We start from the raw sequence: 9,244 nt of genomic DNA, 5'->3' as shown, positions 1-9,244 counted from the left end.
AGATTAGCAGTCAGTCCTGGTTTGATTATTGACATAGAGAGGGTTTTCTTTTCTTCCTCTTTTGACAAGTTAGATGAAGCCTGAGCTCCAAGCAGCTCTGCAATCAGTTTCTGAGATCTTATCAAAAGAATGACAAATCAATTTAGAAAACAGACCCATTGAAATGTCTGAACAGATTCAATCTTCTCTATGACCTAATAATTCAACTTTCTTTTTAAATCCAAGACTAGAATTGTGGGGAGAAGTTGCTGCTTTTCCACTTGAGTCTAGGAAGGCAAAACAGATTTCTTTTATCTGGAGGATTTAGTGTTCACATAATAATTGCCTTTTGATACTTCTTATCTGGGTTTCTTACAAGACTAGCCTGAAAAACTGGGTAGTTAATTTAAAGCAGTGTTTATAACTTTGATACCCACAGTGCTCAAGAACTGCAGAATTGTAGCTCTTAGACCTGGCTTTGAAGGTATATTTTGTTTGGTATGCAAAATGTTTTACTAATTTGATGTAGTTGCCAATATTTTAAAAGTGAATGATTTCACAGTTTTTAAAAATCCAGATTTCTACTTAATGGAAGGTGTGGCACAGCAGGTCCACATTCCCGTAATCAGTAGTCAGCAGAAGCTGAATGGCAGCTGCCTCTATAATTGGGACATAGAGCACTTAGGGATGCATCCTGCTGCAAGTAATTGAAGCTTAAACCACAGGGACATCTATTGTTTGCTTAAGGCATCTGAAGGTAGCTTTGGGGATTTTATTTAAGAGCTTTAACAATGCTATCTTTCTGGTATCTTTCCACTTCCTTAACTGTTTAAATAGGAGAATCATTCCTATCCCACCAAATTGTTTAAGAATTTTTTAAAAAATCATGAATGTTAAGTCCTTAGTTCAATGCCTGGCACAGTGGGAGAGCTCAATTGGTATTAGCTGTTGCTAAAGAAAGGCAATGCCAAAGAGTGCTCAAACTACTGCACAACTGTACTCATCTCACACACTACCAAAATAATGCTCAAAATTCTCCAAGCCAGGCTTCAGCAATACATGAACTGTGAACTTCCAGATGTTCAAGCTGGTTTTAGAAAAGGCAGAGGAACCAGAGATCAAATTGCCAACATCCGCTGAATCATGGAAAAAGCAAGAGAGTTCCAGAAAAACATCTATTTCTGCTTTACTGACTATGCCAAAGCCTTTGACTATGCGGATCACAATAAACTGTGGAAAATTCTGAAAGACATGGAAACACCAGACCACCTGACCTGCCTCTTGAGAAACCTATATGCAGGTCAGGAAGCAACAGTTAGAACTGGACATGGAACAATAAACTGGTTCCAAACAGGAAAAGGAATACGTCAAGGCTGTATATTGTCACCCTGCTTATTTAACTTCTGTGCAGAGTACATCATGAGAAATGCTGGGCTGGAAGAAACACAAGCTGGAATCAAGATTGTGGGAGTAATATCAATAGCCTCAGATATGCAGATGACACCACCCTTATGGCAGAAAGTGAAGAGGAGCTAAAAAGTCTCTTGATGAAAGTGAAAGAGGAGAGTGAAAAAGTTGGCTTAAAGCTCAACATTCAGAAAACAAAGATCATGGCATCTGGTCCCATCACTTCATGGGAAATGGATGGGGAAACAGTGGAAACAGTGTCAGACTTTATGTTTTGGGGCTCCAAAATCACTGCAGATGGTGATTGCAGCCATGAAATTAAAAGATGCTTACTCCTTGGAAGGAAAGTTATGACCAACCTAGACAGCATATTAAAAAGCAGAGACATTGCCAACAAAGGTCTGTCTAGTCAAGGCTATGGTTTTCCCAGTAGTCATGTATGAATGTGAGAGTTGGACTGTGAAGAAAGCTGAGTGCCAAAGAATTGATGCTTTTGAACTGTGGTGTTGGAGAAGACTCTTGAGAGTCCCTTGGTCTGCAAGGAGATCCAGCCAGTCCATTCTAAAAGAGATCAGTCCTGGGTGTTCATTGGAAGGACTGATGCTAAAGCTGAAACTCCAATACTTTGGCCATCTCATACGAAGAACTGACTCATTGGAAAAGACTCTGATGCTGGGAGGGATTGGGGGCAGGAGGAGAACGGGACAACAGAGGATGAGATGGCTGAATGGCATCACTGACTCGATGGGTGTGAGTTTGAGTAAACTCTGAGAGTTGGTGATGGACAGGGAGGCCTGGCGTGCTGTGATTCATGAGTCGGACATGACTGAGCAACTGAAGTAACTAACTAACTAATAGTCTATCAACTATTGTGCAGTAATGCTGCATAAAAAGTCACCCAACTCAATGGCTTATAATACTAAGCATTTCTTTTGCTGGCTCACAGGCCCGAGGGTTAGTTAGAATGGTTCTGTGTTTTGCTTTAGTGACTGGGCTTGGGACACTCAAGGTGATGGTTTGTGTTCGGTTCTGCTTGTCCTCACTGCATCAGTGCCTACCTGGGGATGTTTCTTATGATGAATGACAGGAGTGTAAGAAAGCAAACCAAAGCATGATATCATATAAGATACTAACTGAATATCCACTTTCTATTGGATAAAATGAGTCGCATGGCCAGGTCAAAGTCAGTGGGGGATGAAGTGTTCCACTCAAAGCAGGGAAGTAATATTTGCTGAAAATAATCCCGCCGATTATAATTTGGAAATCTGGCATCCAAGTAAAACAGCACTTTCTTTAAGTGTCCACCTAACTATCTTTGCTGTATCCTTTTTTGCTTCACAATGACACCACCATCCCTTCTATAGCACAAACAGACATTTTATGCCTTTTCTGAATATGTTAATGGGATTTGGTTACTTTGAATTAATTCACACTAGGGGTTTCCTGGAGGCTCAGCAGTAAGAATCTGCCTGCCAATGCAGGAGACATGAGTTCAATCCTGGGTTAGGAAGACCCCTTGGAGAAGGAAATGGCAACCTACTCTAGTATTCTTGCCTGGGGAATCCCACGGACAGAGGAGCATGGCAGGCTACAGTCTGTGGGGTTGCAAAAGAGTCAAGCATGACTTAATAACTGAACAACAGACAATAAAGGCAATAGTAATAATGTGTTACCTCCTCCCAGGAGTATTTGCATTTTAAGTACGATCTACTGCAAGGAGAAGGGGTACTCCCAAGGAGTGAAGGGATGATGCTGGTAAGTTTTGTTGCTATAACACCTGGATGTAGGAGCAGAGATATCTGTGGATCAGTGAGACCCAAGGCAGTGTGGCAAGGCCCAGCAATAGATCATACAAAGATCCCCTGCTGGAAAGCTGTTCCTCTGTAGTGTTGCCAAAGAGGTAAACTGCTTACTAAGATAAATCTCCTGGGCTTCTTGGGCTGAGAGGAGTCCTTGAGAGGAATATTTATTTGACATCTTTTGGTTTCTTATTTAATTGGAGTCACATATCTTCTCTAAAGACATTTATAAACTGTATCCCATTCTACTGATGCAAATTCTGTACGGAGACAAGTTCTGTGTTTGAGTTCACATTTATACTTTTCTATTATAAATTCAGGAGAATACTTTCCATGGAAATTCATGGGACATTCTTGCCAAATAGCTGTCACCAGTTAGTGCTTTTACTGCGGAATTAGTAGTAATGTACGCTTTACAACAAATATGTTTCATATGATATTTTAAAATCACATGATGAAAAAAATCATGGAACTTTGACTTATTTTTATGCTCTGACTCTGTTTTGCCATCTCTGATGTGTTTTCTGGGGAACACTACATTATCATTATGAGATGCTTCCTTCAGTGAGCTGAACCATCTACTTGGTCTGATATTAATCCTGAAGTTCTCATAAGTCACTCAGAGGACTATACAGTTTCACAGTACCGTATTCTGTAGCTCAGGTATGTTTTAAATTATTTGGTCACAGACATGAGTATTTTCTTGTCTTTGTTACAAAGCCAGACAGTATTTCAGGGGCTTTCCTCCTAAAAGTTTACTATTTTACTCCCCAAATGTTTGTCACCTCTGCATTAGACCCGGGGTGCATATGGATTTAGGAGTTCAGTTATTTGTAAGTGACCCTGAACAATGATACTATAAAGGAATTGTTAATTTTCCTAGGACACAAATATGAGTTGAATATGGAATGAGTTACCCAGCTGGTAAATGAACCTCATTGAAAACCCAGCATATACAATTTAAGGGGCTTTGCTATTCTCTATTCGATATTGCAGAAAGCAATTGCTTTCCTAAGATAATTTTTAAAGCCTTTTTAAAAAGTAGTAGCTAATGTATATTGAGCATTTACAAAGTGCCAGACACTTAATAGAGGTACTTAAAATGAATTGTCGCGACATAATTTCCCAGGTGGGGGAAACAAGACTTACTCAAAAGAGGTCTTGTCAAGTTCACACGTACTAAGTGGTGGAGCCTGGATTTGAACCTGGGAAGTCAAACTCTGGAGCCCTCCTCCTTCTAGCATTTGTGATAGGAAGGAAGAGGTTTACACAATTCAGAGTTTTACTCTTGAAATTCCATGTATTGAAGATATTTAAGAGGAGATGTTATATTTGGCAGAGAATAAGATCTCTCTACTATTAGGAAAGCAAAAATGAGTGATTTGTGAAATTGTTTCAGTGAGTGCTCCAGCCAGTATTAATTTTAATGGCTGTGTAAATGACTTTAGTCCCATATTTATAGAATCATTAAAGACTGTGGGGATTATTTATAGTTTCTCTGCTATGCTTTATTGCGTTTTGTGGGGAAAAATATAATTCATAGAGATATGCTTGAGAATTTGGTGGTTTTCAAAGGACTCAGAATATATCCCACTGGGCTTTTAGGGGCTGTCGTATTAGCATCATTATTTTTTGTTTGTTTGTTTTACACTATAGAGTTTTCCCACACAATGGTAAATATAAATGTAAAATGTGTATTTGTATTTTACCTAGCACAGGGAATATAATGTCAAATTTCTAGCACAGAGCAGTTGGTCATGTATTTGAACTCAGAGATTCACAATTTGTGCCTCAAATGTGAATCTTTAAGACCACAGCATGCAGAAGTTGAGCAGACAGGCAGGGCTACCCCGTGTTTAGAATTTGGAGGGATAAATGAAAAAGAACAGTGAAGATTCAGAGCTTGAGGGTTAAAGACAGCTAGTGATAAGAAGGGAGTGTTTCCAAAAGTGATGCCTCTCCAAAAAACTCTAGTGTTGCTGTGATAATTATTAGAGCTATAAAGGAAGTATTGGACAAGGCAGAAAAATAGCAAGACCATGAAATAGTCAGACAAAACTCTAATACTGATCTTTTTCTTTCTCTATACAAACTTGTTATCTCATTGAACACTTATCGATACCTCTAGCTCTTGCTCTGTAGCCCCCTTCTTCTGATTCCAATACCTAATTTTCTTCTGGGGAATGAGTTTTCTTCCACTGAATGCCAGTTTGGTGCAACTGTCATTCCAGGTACACCACTCTCTCCTTGTCAGGAGGCAGACCTGTAACCCAAGCATTCTAAATCTTTAATGGCATGACAGAAAGGCTACAAAAGCAGCTGGAGATGGTTCCTTCCAGCTTCTTTGGCTGATGAGTTTGTCCATTTGTTCTTGCTGCCAGGATTCTCAGAGCATCACTAGTTCCTGGCAGCCTTTTCTCTGGCTGGTTCCTCAGCATTTCTCTTAAGTCTGAATGTTTTCCTCAGAACTCCCAATGGCTTATGTTGTGCTCCAGTTAGACAGATCCATCAATTTCTGTTGCTTGCAAACTAAGACTCCTAACTGAAATTGTTGGTTTTACTATAATTAGATGTAGAAGGAGGGATTTAATGACATGCTTTCTTAAAATATCTAATCAATGGTTTCAGAAGAGTAGCATTAGCAAATTCCCAGGGGAAAAAAATGCAGCACCATTGTTTTCAGGAGCTTTTCAACTGTGTATGTTCCTCTGCAAGCCAATGGATGCCTAGATTCTAGAACTGAAAACACATTTCTATACTGATCTCTCCCTGGTGGTTCTAGCAAGAATAGAATCAGATACTCTGAATGTTTAAGAAGAGCACTCTGAACCCCTCCCCTGCTATATATGTGTATATATTTGTTATACATAAACATATCCTCCAAACTTAAGATTTTATGTTCTTACTATGTGTTCATTATTCAGCAAGTATTTTTCTTTTTTCTCTTTATGTCAGGGAACAAATTATGATGCTACTGTTTATTCTTGGATTCTTCTAAAAGCCCATGGATCAGTTTGGGGGGTGGTAATGAATAGAACACAAAATGGGATCATCTCTATTTGGCCATCAGATTGCCAAAAATAGACACATTCTGCAATTATCATCAGAATGACTTGTTACCATTTGAAAGTAGATGAAGAACAGTGATGCCAGTTATTCATCACATTCAAATCCCAAGAAACAGTTTTCTATCCATTCAATTTTGAGTAAATCATTGGGTCTGGGTGGTTTTTTCTTGTTTTTTTTTTTTCTACTCCTTCCTCATTTCCTCTCTGCCAAACATCTAATCATGCTGAGATGCATCCTGCATAATAAATATACTCTTTGCACTTTCAACGACTATTTTAGTACAATAACATTTTAATATCAGTCTGTTCCTTCCCCACATTCTTCTTTGGAATAACTATATAGCATGATTTGGGCTAAATGCTGTTTTCAAAGTTAATGGTAAAAGTAGTAATAAGAGTAATAAGGTCTCCATCCTCTGCTTTATAGCTGAGTGCATGTGTAATCATTCCCATGTCACATATTGAGGAATCCATTGCAATTTAAGGCTTGGCTTGATTCCTTCAGACACTTGACTGGAACCTCTTCCTTGATGTAATCTGAAGGCAGCTATTAGAAATTAGTATCTCTTACAATGAAAGGACAACACAGGAATTTTAGAATTAGACATACTTGAGTGTTTGCTTAGGGTTTCCTGGGAGGATGACTCTGATATAAGGATCAGAGTGCTGCCCATTAATAAGGAAAGTGATCACAGGAAACAGAGGAATAGGAAAGAAAGCCACAGGAGGAAACTTTCAAAAGCCAGTTACCTTGGTGGACAACTGGAGTTTTGACACTTAGGGAGGGAGCCTGAGAGATGGTGTAGAGCAGTGAAGAAGAAGGAAGCTGGGGTATGTATTTACCAATTCCCCAACTTACATTGGTTGAGTGCAGTCTTAGGAGCATTCATTCTTGTCTCATACCTGGACAAACCTGAGTGAAGTGTGTTCCCATGGCCAGGCAAAACCCCTTAGACATCCAGAAAAAAACTATAATTCAAAGAGATACATGTACCCCTATGTTCATAGCAGCACTACTCACAATAGCCAAGATATAGGAACAACCTAGATAGATGTCCATCACGGAGAAAGCAATGGCACCCCACTCCCGTACTCTTGCCCGGAAAATCCCATGGATAGAGGAGTCTGGTGGGCTGCAGTCCATGGGGTTGCTAAGAGTCGGACATGACTGAGCGACTTCACTTTCACTTTTCACTTTCATGCACTGGAGAAGGAAGTGGCAACCCACTCCAGTGTTCTTGCCTGGAGGATCCCAGGGACGGGGGAGCCTGGTGGGCTGCCCTCTATGGGGTCACACAGAGTCAGACATGACTGAAGCAACTTAGCTGCAGCAGCAGCAGATGTCCATCAACAGATGAATGGATAAAGAAGATACAGTATGCATATAGAATGGAATATTACTCAGTCATGAAAAAGAATGAAATAAGGCCATCTGCAGCAACATGGATGCAACTAGAGATTTCCATAGTAAGTGAAGTAAGCCAGAAAGTAAAAGACAAATGCCATATGATATCACTTATACGTGGAATTTAAAATATGGCACAAATTAACCTATTTATGAAACAGAAACAGACTCAGAGTTATATAGAACAGACTAGTGGTTGCCAAAGAAGAGGAGGTGTGCAGGAGGGATGAACTGGGAGTTCAGGGTTAGTACATGCAGACTACTGTATATAGAATGGATAAACAAGGTACTACTGATTAGCACAGGGAACTAAAATCCTAGGGTGAAACCATAATGGAAAAGAATACAAAATATGTATATATGTGCATAACTGGGTCACCTGCTGTACAGCAGGAATCAACACAACAATGAGAAAGTCTCATGCATCACGTGGAGAAGGCAATGGCACCCCACTCCAGTATTCTCGCCTGGAAAATGCCATGGACTGAGGAGCCTGGTGGGCTGCAGTCCATGGGGTCGCGAAGAGTTGGACACAACTGAACAACTTCACTTTCACTTTTCACTTTCATGCATTGGAGAAGGAAATGGCAGTCCACTACAGTGTTCTTGCCTGGAGAATCCCAGAAACGGAGGAGCCTGGTGGGCTGCCGTCTATGGGGTCGCACAGAGTTGGACACGACTGAAGCAACTTAGCAGCAGCAGTAGCAGCATGCATCACAGTGAGCAGCCTTCACTATGAAGAGATAGGTACTACGGGCAGGGCCTTGATAGCATCATTTATCCACCTTGCAAAGCTCAATGCAAAGGAGGTCAGGGTGGATGCTTTATGAAATGACTGGATTTGATACTGCTTATGCAGTATGTTTTGAAGGGAAAGGCATTCATTCTTGCTCCAAAATTTCTGTTTCTCCAGATAAATTCAGAGATTTCAATATTCTAGACCTACAGCCATTAGAGAATAATTCTTTCAGGTTAAGCCAGTGGAACTCAAACTAAGTTCCCTGAACCATCTTCAAGTTTTCCTGGGAATGCTTCATAGAAATCCAGATTCCTGGTTCTTAACTTCCAGATTGAATCACATCCCTGGGTATTGGAGAATAGAAAGCAGCTCCAAGCAATATTTATGAACTCCTCCAGTTTGAAAATGCCTGAGTATCTCCCCTTTGCCTAATGACCTTAGCATTGTAAAAATGAAAATATAGTTTTTTTCCCTTAAAATATTAATACATACTCAAACCTATATATATATGTCAGACCTGTCTTATTTCACTTCTGCATCTGCAATCCTTACCTAGCACAAGCTTGTCACATAGTGAATATGCAACAGATACTAGTCAAATAAGTGAATTCTTATAATAGAAACTAGAATGCAAGCATTCTTGGTGATTGAGTGACTCACACCTCAATGTGTATAAATTTGTCAACTCTTTTCCTCTAAGGAAGGAGGAACAGATGCTATAATAGAACACTGAGAGCCAGAGGGAAGGAATTGATAAAAACAAAATAAGGATCAGTTTTCCAGCTATAAGATTATCCATCTGCAAAACGAGGATATTGTCACCATCTGATATTCTTGTCTGTCTGAC

Source organism: Capricornis sumatraensis, chromosome 10 (assembly GCF_032405125.1).
Source record: "Capricornis sumatraensis isolate serow.1 chromosome 10, serow.2, whole genome shotgun sequence".
NCBI classification, from domain to species: domain Eukaryota; kingdom Metazoa; phylum Chordata; class Mammalia; order Artiodactyla; family Bovidae; genus Capricornis; species Capricornis sumatraensis.
The sequence above is the reverse complement of the archived record's forward strand: the minus strand, read 5'-3'. Positions refer to the sequence as shown.